A 14,454-nucleotide genomic window follows, 5' to 3' on the forward strand; every position below is an offset into this window, starting at 1 on the left:
AAACTGCCTGTAACTTATAACCCAAGGAAACAGGTGTATATATGTTGCACCTGCTTTGCACGATAGTGTTGCATATATAATATTGGAGGGCACCTGTAAAAAATCTAAATTATACAAGTGAAAACCAAATTATTAATTTAGAAGAACTAACTATAGCATTCAAAAGATGTTCCTCCAATTTTATCAGTGGCGATTATGTCCAAGAAGGGTGTCCAACGGAATTAAAAATGAACTTTATTAGGTCGTTAGTTTTCTCGTTTGAATTTCTTTTACATTGTTATTTAGGGGGTCTTTTATACTGACTATGCGGTATGTACTTTGCTCATTGATGAAGACCGTCCGGTGACCTATAGTTGTTGATTTTTGTGTCATTTTGGTCTCCAGTGGAGAATTGTCTTTTGGAGAGTTGTCTAATTAGCAATTAAACCACATTTTTTTTATATTTATGAACTATTGCCAAATATTGAAGCAAAACTAAAAGAGAAAGGGCGATACGAAAACTTCATTTCCGTATTGAAATCCTTATCTAATGGAATATTTACTGAACATATTGCTTTTCATTTGTTACGGAAGGTTTAATCTCAGTCAAACCAACTGAATGCCGAAAAAATTTTGCAGTTCCATCGGATCCGGTGTTGTCAATGGACTGTTTTAAGCAGATGTTAAGATTTTAATCTGATTCCGCTGGATAATCTTATGCTTAATCAATGTTTTTTTTTCTTCAACTTTTCGTCGCATCGCTGTCAATTTGTATTATATTCTTCCCTACACAGTTTGGAGTTATACAAGGAGATAACATATAAGTCCTAACCTGTTTAAGATTTTCATCAATGACCTTCCCAACTATTTGGAAAAATCTCCAAACCATGTAAATATTAATAGACATATTATCTCTAAATCCTTAAAACTAGTACTGCATGCATGTTTTTGAGCATGCTATTAAGATTATTCCTCTATATGGAAGTGAAATTTGGAGCTCATTCAATCCCTGATAGCAAAATTTAGACATGGAAACCAACTAAGTTGCATGGGTAAAATGTGTTCAAATTTAACTTGTGAAAAGCTACACAGTAAATTGTGTAAATTCATTCTGGCCGGCACAAATAAAAGCACAAATTGTGCAGCCTTATTTTAACTAGGTCTGTTTCCACTGTACTTTTGATTAGTGAGGTCTGTTTTGAATTATTGGCTTAGACTAAAAAATAAGAATAATTTCCTTTATTACAAGATGCATACCAACATTTAAATCACTATATTTTCAGTATAAATCGTCATGGTATAGCTTTCTCCAACACATTTTAAAAACTCTTCCTGGTTTTGCAAATCTAAATGATGGGAAAAATATTTCAAATAATACCATCAGGAAAATATTAAGAGACGTGCATACAAATTTTGGAAGGATCAACTGACCAAGAAATCAGAAGGAGAGCTCTGCACTTATGTGACAGTTAAAGATAATTATGGTTTCGAAAAGTATCTATATAAATATCATAACAAAATTTTAGCGTATTAAGGAAAATTGAGGGTGTCATCTCACCATTTGCAGATCAAAATAGAACGATACCAGGGTACTCCTCCAAACCTTAGACCGTATGTAAGCAATGTAATTCTGGTAATATTGAAAATGAAGTTCATTTTCTCTTTTATTGCACAAAATATAACGAAGACAGACACTATTTATACCACATCTGAATCATGTTCCAATTTCATTAACTTAAATTGCCAAGAGAAATTGGTACGACTGCTGTCTTGTGGAACTCAACTGTATGAAAATAGTTGTGTATATTCTTGGTTAAACACTGCACATAGCAGATTTATATTCTATGTTTCGCAAAATTAGTTATGGTTGTTATTTAAAAAAAATATTTTTTTAAGTCACAGGATTTAGTTTCTCTATTTATTTTTGTTCATCTGCTTCTGACACGAGGAGGATTGCTGTTATTGCCTATCGCAATCAACAGTATATCCTACAGCACCGTCCCTTGAATTGGTGTCTCCTATACAGATGAACAAATTTATTGTCATTTGTCTATTATAATATCTGTCACGTTATATAATTTTCAATGTTTGTTGCATATACTTTCATTATTGGTAATTGTATAAATGCCCGCCTTGGGACCCTGATTGGAAAAATAAAATATTTGATTTGTATTCAAATTTTAACGTTGTTATCAATAAATAATTTAATTTTAGATGTAACGTGTCTTCTGATTGGCTGACATGTTTTTGTTATGAGCACATAGACATAATTTAGTCATGTGACCGTGACGTCATAAACGTTTTTTCATGGTTTTCTATGGTTTTAAAATGGAATTTAGAATTCAATTATAAGAAATTACTGTAATATTTTTTCTGTCTATTCGAAACAACATAGAAAATATGATGCACACTGTTAAATAACCCGCTACGCGCGTTATTCAGTATGCACCAAATTTTTTATGTTATTTCTTCATAGACAGAAAAAAATATGAGTATTTGAATTTCCATAAATATTTAATTATTTACGAGAAATATGCAATTTACTATCATTGTCATAAACTCTAAATACGGCAAATAGTTGAAAAGAAATTGATAAAACATATGTATAACCGCTTAACGAACCCCTATTGAGACAAACTCGACAAACAGTTATGAATACAAATATGAATATTTCTTAGAATTGACGGTCATTCTTTAAAAGTTACGGTCATCCTTTAAAGTTACGGTCATCCTTATCAATTTACGGTCATCTTTTAACCAATTACCGTCAGTCTTGTTATGAATCGCTAATCCTGTTACAGTCATCTCGATTACGATTTATGGTCATGGCATCCTAGCGAATTTTTCAAATCCAAATTCCTGTTTTATACACGTTCCTCGGTAGAGATTTGTGACTTCCGTGTGAATCTTTTATAAATTTACATTGTATCAAAGTATGCTTTGTAAAGAAAATGATGTAGAAACACCTTAACAGATCATAAAAAAACTGACCTAAATTTTCATCCAACATCTTGGAATGACTGTGAATGCAGTTACGGTCATCAGCTTTACCCCAGTGACCATATAGCCTTCAAAATTGAGGACAAGCCTTCTTGGCTGTCAACAGCCCCCTCACATGAAAAGTATGTAACAATTCAATTGAGAAAGGTAATGGCCTAATTTTAAACTAAACAATAGCTTGTGACCCACCCCCTAAATGAGGAATATCCCTTAATTTGCTTTTGTAAAAATGGAAAAAAGAAACAACAAATGGAAGTTTTTAACGACCTTGGCTGGCTATACAGCCCTTACCATAAAAGAAAATACAACCTTTTTAGCTTATAAAGGGAGGGGGGAATTTTCCATAGATAACTTGCCCTATCATTTTCTTTGTTCAGTGGACCATAATATTGGGGTCAAAACGCTTATTTGACATCAAAATAAATGATTTGACTTCGTCATCAAAAACTACTGTCCAAAATTTTTAATTTAAAAACCTTAATCTGAAAAGGGACAGACGGATGGACATATAAATGAATGAATGGACGAATGAACAGACATACAGAAAAACATAATGCCCCTAGTTTGGGCTTACAAATTAATTTTTTTGGTTAATTTGCAGTAAATGGAAAATTAAAAACAGCATTTAAAACAATTGTGAAATTACAGCAAACTGTAATAAAATAGCAGGATTTAAATATGATTATTTGTCTTTCAGAATTATCTTTGAATGATTTTATTGAACAAAAAAGCAATTATATGTGGTTTGCATGTAACAGAAATAAAATAATAATATACCTTATTTGTTAACTATTCATAGTTATTCAGTAATGTAAAAAAAATATATTAATAAGATTATATTAAACATTTGAGTTGCACTTTTTCTTTTAAAAAAAAAGACAGATATTGGTGTATGCAGAAAAATCTTGTTTTAATTCAAATTTTTTGAATGAAATAGAAAGCCACCTTGATATATATTAATTTTGATTTTCAAGGTGTTAACGACATCACATTTATCATTCATTGAGTGTCAGACAAGCGTAGAATTTATAAAGCTAAAAATTTGAAAAATTTTCATACATGATAAAATTGACATTTCAAATGAATGTGAGATTATCTCCCTTATTCAAGTAAACACCACTCTTATCATCATAAAAACAATACTTCACTTTATGATTCAGTACATGGTCATTAGGAATAAATTCAAAGATTGAATAAAGAGAAAGGAGTGGAAAAGGACTAAAAATATTCTGAACTGTCTATATAAATATCTGATTTACTTCTAAGGTCACAGAAGAAAATATAAAGATGAACTTTAGTAGCAAACATTAAACATTTAAATCTAAGGTGGTACCTAACACCTTGACTAAATTGTTTTAAATTGTCTTATCAGGGCTTTTTATAGCTGACTATAGGGTAGAGGCTTTGCTCATTGTTGAAGGCTGTACCGTGACCTGTAGTTTTTAATGTTTGTGTCATTTTGGTCTTTTTGTGGGTAGTTGTCTCATTGCAGCCAATCATATCACATCTTTTTTTTTATAAAACTAATTTGGCTTTTTAAAATTTCATAAAATATTGACAAAATATTTACTTTGACCATTTGACAAAAATATAAAAATTTCAAAAAACTTGAACCACACACTTTGTCTGAAAAATTTCATTGGATACATAGCAATTTGGAAAACACAAATTTGGATCACTGAGAAGCTTAATATTTCCTTAATAATTATGAGTAGATTGTGTTTTAAACGTTGGCTAGTTTTACAGAGTTATATGGGCAAATTTTGTTCACTTAAATTTCACCTCAAACAAGCTTCATACATGAAACTCACGAGAAAATTCACGTGAATTTCACGTAATTAACATGAATCAAGCTTCTTTTAAAAAAAAATTGAAATAATAGTAAATTTCCCCTCAATCACACAAATTTCACAGGATTTGAGCTTACTCATAATCTAGTACAAATTCTGATATGTACAAGCATGAAAAATATTCTATGAAAATGTGTTCATAATTCCATTCTATTTCTCTTTCTTACTATCTAAATTTTTTTGGTCCTAAAATAAAGAAGGCAAGAAAATGCATCACAGGTTATGAATAATATCCAGGGCACCTCTGTTCACTAGAACTTTTTGGATTGAGTTCAAGTCTCAATCCTTAATTGTAAATGTTTACATGTTTATGGACTGACTATAGAAGATGTTTGCAATGATGTATATTTCATTTGAATTGATTTTTACTATGTTTGTACAAGTCATATTGTGTGATCATCAATATTAACACAAACCAATCACATTATGAAAAATACCTACTTGCAAAAGATGCCAATTCTTTTTTAAGAAGGTTTTGGAGAAAAGAACTACAGTAGTTAACCTCTCCACATATTCATGTACCAATTTAAAGCCAGAAACCTTTTCAGTGATTGTCCAAAATTTCATCTTGATTAAAAAAAATATTCAAAGAATTTAGTGTTCAGTTGATGGCTATTCTTGATTCATATTGTAATTGTTTATAGTCTCTTATCAATTAAATTCGAATTGTATTATATTCTGAAAGTACTTGTGGTTGAAAAAATATACACAATAGTTTATTCCAGGTGGTTTACATTGCTTGCATGAATACACCACTTCTATGACTTCATGTCTGCTTATAATGGTAGAGTCTTCTGCATATAATTGCTGTTTGTACTCAAGGATTCCTTCATACATTTGCACAAGTTTATCCTCCTAAGATGTTGCTCCAATGATAAAATCCTGTAATGCATACTTAGCAATCAGACTCTTGGAAAACTTCCTACAGTTCCTGTAATATAATAAAATCCACATGTAATGTTTGTTTCTGTAGTCAAGGTTCAAGCAAAAAAGATTACATCAATTTAATCTCCAATGATTTACCAAATAAGCTCATCATAGATACCAGGACTAAATTTTATATATACGCCAGACGCCAAACTTATAATTTGGAGAAATCTGTATTGTATTTTAAGCTTGAGCTCTGACATGATCAATTGGTAACTTTATGGTGATTTTTTAGTAAAACCCAGACCTGGAGTTTTTACTAGTATTTCTCTCTGGGCTGGGCATTGCAATACTCATAAAATCCAGGTTTTTGAATTGCTAACCCTGTTTCAGGACATTTTATAGCTCACTATGCTGTATCAGTTTTGCTCATTGTTGAAAGCTGTACATGTGATCATTTATAGTTGGCAGTATTCAGTCATTTGGACTCTTGTGGATAGTTGTCTCATTAGAAATTGTACCACGTTACATGTTTTATAATTTATAACCAGTTTTCAAGTTGGTCCAAATCGGGGTCAAAAATTATTATACTAAGTATTGTGCAATAGCAAGAAATTTTCAATTGCACAGTATTCTGCAATAGCAAGAAATCTTCAATTGCACAGTATTGGTCAATAGAAAGAAATGTTCAATTGCGCAGTATTACACAATAGCAAGAAATCTCCAACTGCACAGTATTGTGCAATAGCAAGAAATTTTTAATTGCACAGTATTGCACAATAGCAAGAAATATCTAATTGCACAATATTGTGCAATAGCAAGAAATTTTCAATTGCATAGTATTGCCAATAGCCAGAAATATTCAATTGCACAGTATTGTCCCGTTTTCAAATTGGTCTACATTAAGTTCCAAAGGGTCAAAAATTAAACTTTTTGTTTCATTTCGACAAAAATTGAATATATATATGGGGTTCTTCAATATGCTGAATCTTACTGTGTATTCATATAATTTATAATAAATAACTTACGAAAACAAACTATCTTTATGTACATTGTAACCTGTATATATAAGTATACTTACTTAGTGCCTATAAAAACACAACTCATCATTTTCAAGCCCCCTTCTTACATGTCTTAGTCCTTACAATCTTAGCTTACACCAAAATCAGCTGATTTCTTAATTGTTTTTAAAAAGCTTGTGTAGTATACAATAAACAGATCAAAATATGACACTTTATATTGACCAATGAAACCTGCCCAGACAGTATTGTATACCATAGAATCAGTTTCAGACAAGGCAAAAATTACCTAATTCATGATATCAGTAATTGTTTAATTTTATTCCAGCTATTTTGATAATTCTCCTCAAACTAGAATCATAAATTAGCACATTGGAATAATATTAATATGAAATAAGAATTGAAATCTTAGGATATCCAGAATATAAAATTTTAATCTCATAAATTTACATGGACTGAAAATTACAGAGGTAAATAAATGTAACTACATGCCTATTCCATACATGTATATAGCAGATTCACTTTTCCCTTGATCTGTTGATTGAAAGTTTTTTTTTATTTTGTCAGTTTGCGTGAACTATTTAAATTTGCACATTATTCAGAATTTTTGTCATACCACTACAAATACTGTAACAAATGCATACCAATTACATTTACTGTAGGTATAGGGTCTCATCTACATGTATATCCAATCAATTCATTCATTTCATTGTATAACTTCACTTCCACTTACATCTCGGGAACTACAAGTGTGTAATTCTGAAAATTTAAATTAATTAATTATTATAGATATAAGCCCTGAACCTGATTATTTTTTGCGAAATAAAAGTTGAGGCACTAAGCTCTAAGGTAGTTACCATTTTGCTTTTCGGAGGGAGGGAGATTGGGGCTATTGATTTTTTGGAAAATATATAAAAAAAATCCAGTTTTTGAGGAAAAAAATAAATTGTTTTTGACTCTGAGAAAAAGTAATTGTTTGTTTCAGCTTTAGCTGCAACTTTATGGATTGCTAAAATTGAAAGAAAAAAATGTTTTCCCAAAAAAATTCATACCCCCTGAAAATCAAATAGTTGTCTTAAGAGCCTGTGTTGCTCACCTTGGTCTATGTAAGTAAGTAAGTAATTTTTATTGGTCTGAAATCCAAAATTACAGGATTAATACCCGAGCTTGAAAATACGAAATCCCAAAATATCTGGCTTAAAAACAACATGATCCCGAGGTCCCAAAATTCGAATAAAGAATTCCCGGATCCCGAAAGCGTCAATCCTGAAATCCCAAGCTAAAAAACAACCGTTTTCGGAGTCCAGATAAAGGTTCTATCCCCCCGGCCCTCATATATAGTCAAGTCAAACTAAGATTTAACCTCAAACTAATTGCAACAGAAAATGTTTTAGTTCAAATCTTTAGTATCATGCCCTTAATATACACAGAAAAAAGTCCCATAAAATCTAACTTGAGGAAAACTCAAAATCAGCATTTTTAATTTTCTATGGAAATTAACATTGGAAGGGGAGATATAACTCCACAAAAATGGGTCTATTTTGGTCAGTTTTTGGATGATTTCCTTGAAATTTATGTAAAGTTTGATACTTTGGTAGGGTTATAAGTTGGTACTTGACTAAGTTATATAATCTTCTGCTCATGAAATGTACAAAACTGAAGTATTATGGGTAGTTTTATTTTTTTTGTGCAGTTTTCATTGAAAAAATTGCAAATTTAAAGCTGTGTGACCATTTTGAAAAAAATAATGTGAAGATTTATATCTGTGTATTGTACTTTTTCAGCATCTTACTTGTCTAAATTTTTATTAAATTTGAGTTTCTTTACCTTGACATGTTGAAAAATTTAATAAATGGTCAACTAATGAATTACGAAATCTAGATTATAGCTTGATAACAGATGTGGAAACACCTTTAAAGTTGTTTGTTATACTCTAAAGACCGCTAAAAATCCAAGAATCTATACATTCTGATAGAGGCAGTAAAGTTTATATTTTTTATCAATTTTTATTGATATTTTTTCCATTTTTGCAAGAGTTATCTCCCTTTTCAATGCAAATCTCCATAGGAATTTTAAATGGTGATTTTTTTTAGTCTTCCTCAAGTAAGATTTTATGGGACTTTTTTATGTGTATATTTGGGGTATAATGCTAAATATTAAAACTTTAAAATCTTCTGTTGCAATTACTTTTAAGTTAGGGTCAAATTTATGCTAGATTGACTGGACTAATAGTACAACGTTACCATTTTTCAGCTTTTTGAAAGTTTGTCTATTTTAAATCTCTTGAAGTTCTGATCTTCAAACATGGAATGTTGTGATCACTGTGGGTATATCTTCAATACCAATTTTTTTCTAATACCACAATCTGACAGAATTCATAGATGTACACACTCAGTGAGGCATAGAATTTAGGTGGTACCTAACACTACAGGGAGATAACTCTGTAAAATCAGCTAAACATTTTAATTACGTCGTGTTGTAAAGGGAATATTAAGCTTCTCAATGATCAAAATTGGTGTTTGTCAAACTGCTATATAACCAGTGTATTTTTTCTGATAAAACGGTTGGTTCAAATTTTTTGAAATTTTTATATTTTTGTCAAAGGGTCAAAGTAAATACTTTGTCAAAATTTTATGAAAATTAAACGAGCCAAATTAATTTTAGTTAAAGTGTTGGGTACCACCTTAAGGTAAAAAAGATATACTGCATCATAATTATTACAAGTTAAATCAATGCAAGTCATTGAGTACATGTAGTTTGTACAAATACTACATAATGTTTGAACCTAAAATAAAGGATAATCTAATTAATATTAGTGTCTGGTCAGAAATGAAGGCACACAATAGCGAAGTATAAGTCTCAGAGATGCACATACAATCATTGTATTTAAGAATTGAATGCTGTTTTTTGTAACTTCATTGGGGGTAAAAGCGTTGACCGAAGTAAATTTTGTAGATCTGCTTCATTCCAAAAATGTGTGCACGGTCAATGCTTCTACAACCCTATGAAGTTACAAGAAGCATTCAGTACTTTGGCCACAACCATTTGATTTTCGGGGGGGGGGGGGGGGGGGGGGGGGGGGGGGGTCAAAGACAATGGATATTTTTGGAAAAAAAGTTTTGATTCCAGTTCCAAAAAAATTGTTTTTTGATCCTGAGAAAAAAAAAAAAAACCTCAGCTGCCCCTTAGGGACGACATCAAAAGTTTAATGAAGGATACAAAACTTAATTCACATAGTTTTTTCACTGACCAGCTTACCCCTCTTTTTGGGAAAAATTGATTGACCCATATGGATACATGTAAAAAATCAATGTCAGATAACCAAATCTTGCAGCAGTTCAACCCCTCACCCCAAATTATTTGAATTAAGTTTTTTTATCCTTCAATGATATTTTGATGTCGTCCCTTATGTAATGATATAATTGAAAGAAAAAAATATTTTTGACTTGTCACGAACAAATTTTTTTTGGCCAGAGGCGAAAACAATAGTTTGTTCAGAAAAAAAAAACCATAGCCCCCTCCCCCCCCCCCCCTGAAAATCAATTGGTTGCTGGCTTATAATTACATTTTTTTTAGCTAGGTCCATGGAAACACCAATTTAATCAACTTTTTATTTAATTCACCTGTGCACTTCATTGTAGAACCTCATGTTATCATGAATGAACAGTTTTATTGAGTAATGTAATAGCTAAAGGAATAACAAGATGTTCAGTTAGCCAATCAGAATAACGTATTTTAGTGAAACATATATCTAATGTAATTACAAATCAATATATGATTAAGATTAATACTTAGCATTGGCTGTCAACATACTTTTTTTGTACATGTAAAAATGGACTGTCAGGCATGGAGTCGGGGACACTGCATGTCGGTTACTTCATTCAAGTATCAGTCTTTATCAATAGTTAAAATGTAACTCCTCTGACTCCATCATCCTTGTAATCATAATTGCTGAAAGGGAGAAACAGTATTTAGCATGTGGACACAATACTATATACATGTATTCAAAGAGTTTTGCAAACAATTAGCTGATTATAATTATGTATAAAAAAATAATCAGTTTCGAAATTTTATTGAGGCAATTGCCTCACTTGCGTCAAGGGTAGTTACGGTCTTGTAATATTCAATACAAATACAAATATTTTATTGGCACAAACTCAATTACAATAATTGGCAACAGCCCAATCACAATAAGTATACAAATAGTAATGGATGCAGCAATTAAACAATAGTCTACATAGAATATCAATAGACATATATTTCAAAAAATGAAATATGCAGTTATAAACATATCAATATATATAGGTTCATTTAGATTAGCCTTTTAGGCTACTGACAAAAGTACATTTTATGTTATAGCTTTAAATTGTTCATATTACTCATGCATTTATAAAGACATTTTTCCTTAATTCAAATGATTAATAAAAGATGATATTAATCTAAGTGTTTTTCTACACTTTCTAATAAGTAGTAGTTTGATATATTCATCCTCAGTTTTTGGATTCTTTGTCATATTTTTTTAAATGGGCCAATTTTGATATAAGAACATTTCTTTGTGGTTTATATTTAATGTCTTCACTGTTGTTTGAAAATCAGTTAATAGTATTGCATACCCTTTTAATGATAAAAGCAAAGTTTGATTAAATTTGGCCCAGTAGTTTAAACTAATAGCAGGTCCATTGTAGTCTTTAATTTAGTAACTGAAGACACCCCCCCCCCCCCCCCCATTTGTCATTATTAAATGTTTTCAAGTTGTGACCATTTGAAATTGATTTTTTATACAATTCCCCCTTACACTTCTATAATAAACCCTTTTGATCTAAAAATTTGTATCAAACCTAAGTGGGGCTCAATTTTATACAGATCCATAGAAAGGTACACTGTATGGGATTTGCTCATTGTTGGGAGGATGTATGTGACCTGGTAGTTTTATAAAATGTTAACTTCTATCATGGTATGTAATTTAATCTTAGGTGAAGGAAAATTATACATTGGAAGCAGAGGTATGTTTATAGGGAGTTTACAAATATTTTCAGGTGTAAGAACATACACAAATGATGCACAAAATGCAATGAATGTGCATGTATATTTTTCAAGAGTTTAATGTTTGGAAAAAAGAAAACCCTTTTTTTCGGCCCATAATTATCAAAAGGTTTAGTTCATTTCCCCAAAAATTAAACCAAACCTTCCTTTTGAGGCATAGAACCTACATGTACAAAGTGGTACAATTTTATAGAGATCCTACACTTACACAATTTATTACCTTGAAACATGATAAATGATTGTTTTGGACCATAATTTTTGACCAGTTTCTGCTAAAATAAAATCATCTGAATTGAAACAAATTTTAAGCTTGATATATATGCAACTGGTTATGGTAAAACTATAGAATAATCATAATTATCTGATCAATATCTTCAAGCATATACATTTATCAGAAACAATGACATATAATACATTATTATGTGTTATATGTCTCTGTTGTAGTGTATCACTTAAGTGTCCATAAATAATTACGCAGTCCATCTCCCTCCCACAGACGAGAAAGACTTTGAAAGATGCATACAAGGACATTTTTATAAAAAAAATAATCAAGAAAATCATCTGTATGCACACTTCAGCACATGGGCTCGGAAGTTGAAAAGTTTTAGAGTAGAAGATTTTTGTAAAATACTAAAATTTTTGAAAAATGGTTAAATATTGACTATAAAGGGCAATAACTCCTTAAGGGGTCAACTGGCAATATCGGTCATGTTGACTTATTTGTAAATCTTACTTTTCTGAACATTATTGCTGTTTACAGTTTATCTATCTATAATATTATTCAAAATAATAACCAAGAACTGCAAAATTTCCTTAAAATTACTTATTCAGGGGAAGCAACCCAACAGCAGGTTGCCTGATTTGTCTGGGCAGATAGATCTTGACCTAATTAACAATCAAACCAAAGTCAAATTTGCTCTAAATGCTTTGGGCCAGGTGAGCTAAAAATCAACACCTGACTTATTTGTGGTTGTTGAACAGTTTCAAAATGATGCAAATCTGTATTGCCAAGACTCAGGAATAAAAAAAACTAATCAGCCCATAGGAATACTGCAAACAGGAAAACATCAAGTTGCTGCAACCATTATAACTGTATGACTTCAAAAACTCGTCTAACTGTCCTTCCGACAACGACACAAGTAGACAGAAATTCTTGCTGGCCATCAACAAACAGATCCAAGTGTATAAGTGACAATGCAACGTCAATGTAATTTGATAACGTAATGTCATTTGCCAGACATGTTTAAGGTCGCAATGCTACTGCTAATCAAATTAATGAACGCAAATGGAAAACCTCTAAAGCTGTTTATATACCGCAATCGTATAATAACTTAATTGGGTTGAACAAATGCAAAATCAGAAGGTGACAAACAGAACCCAAAACATGTCTTTGAGACGGAATTTGTTGACCTCCCTGATAATCATTTTGGCTTGTCTTACAGACATTCGATCATTACTGTTGATGGTGACCGTCTCGTTCAAAAATAAATCTAGTGTTGCGTTTCTTAAGTCAGTATATAACAACAGTATAGTCCACAATTCTAAGTTCACAGAGGAAATTACTTGTAGAAAAAATTGAATCATTAATTTACTGTCAATATGCACATCTACATCTACTTTATAATCAACAAATAAAATTCTGATTGTGCGGGTTTTAGAGGAGTTGTAAATTGACAAGAACAGGATTGATGGACTAATTGGTTAATAATATCATACCCCACACAACACAGTCTGCATCTGGATATGATACATCAGATCATAAACTCCTAAATATAAGTAGTGATTAAATCTCAACTTCAAAGTCTGGAGTCGATTTCACAAAAAAAACCTACGACTTAGATTGGGGGTAAGTATAATGAATTGTTTGTGACTAATTACGATCAATTTTCGTCTTAAGTTTTTTTGTGAAATCGACTCCTGATCCAATTGCCATTTCATGTCTCAATCCTTTTGGATTCTAAAAAATGTAATGTTTAAACATTCAAAATTGTCTTGAAGAACTTAATTGGTATATTGTATATAGATATATACCAATTACTAGAATATGACTTAAAAAGTGAAAGCCTAAGAAGATGCAACGGAAATAAAAGGCAATAACAGATCAAAAACTGAGTAAACAAAGACTCATAAAACCAAAGGACATTTACATCAACAGTTATAAATAATAAATAAGAATAAACACAAACTCCATTAAAAACAGGATCCCTCCCATTTCTTCGGTCTGTAGATAGATATAGGAAGATGTGGTGTGAGTGCCAATGAGACAACTCTCCATCCAAGTAACAATTTAATAAGTAAACCATTATAGGTTAAAGTAGGGCCTTCAACACAGAGCCTTGGCTCACACCGAACAACAAGCTATAAAGGGCCCAAAATTACTAGTGTACCTGCAAGTAAAAAAAAGTGCACATTTAGTTCCACATTAATACGACAATTTTGGAAAAAGGGTCCATTAACATAAAGGTATACTTAACTTTTGAACTGTGGGGCTAAAGCCCTAGTAGTCTGGAATCCCTCTGCATCTTTTTCTTTATGTACCTGCAAGTAAAAAATAGTGCACATTAGTTCCACATTAATACGACAATTTTGGAAAAAGGGTCCATTAACATAAAGGTATACTTAACTCTTGAACTGTGGGGCTAAAGCCCTAGTAGTCTGGAATCCCTCCGCATCTTTTTCTTTATGTACCTGCAAGT

General features: G+C 31.3%; 1 long non-coding RNA gene across 1 annotated transcript; it reads right to left on the bottom strand.

Moving 5' to 3' along the window:
- Positions 1-5,150: 5,150 nt before the first annotated feature.
- On the bottom strand, positions 5,151-11,406 carry LOC134714084 (uncharacterized). Its single transcript, XR_010106484.1, has 3 exons — positions 10,529-11,406; positions 7,360-7,474; positions 5,151-5,760 (listed from the first exon to the last, which is right to left on the bottom strand). It is a non-coding gene; the product is annotated as an uncharacterized LOC134714084 (long non-coding RNA).
- Between the last annotated feature and the right edge of the window lie 3,048 nt (positions 11,407-14,454).

This window comes from Mytilus trossulus, chromosome 4, assembly GCF_036588685.1.
Source record: "Mytilus trossulus isolate FHL-02 chromosome 4, PNRI_Mtr1.1.1.hap1, whole genome shotgun sequence".
Taxonomy (NCBI): Eukaryota; Metazoa; Mollusca; class Bivalvia; order Mytilida; family Mytilidae; genus Mytilus; species Mytilus trossulus.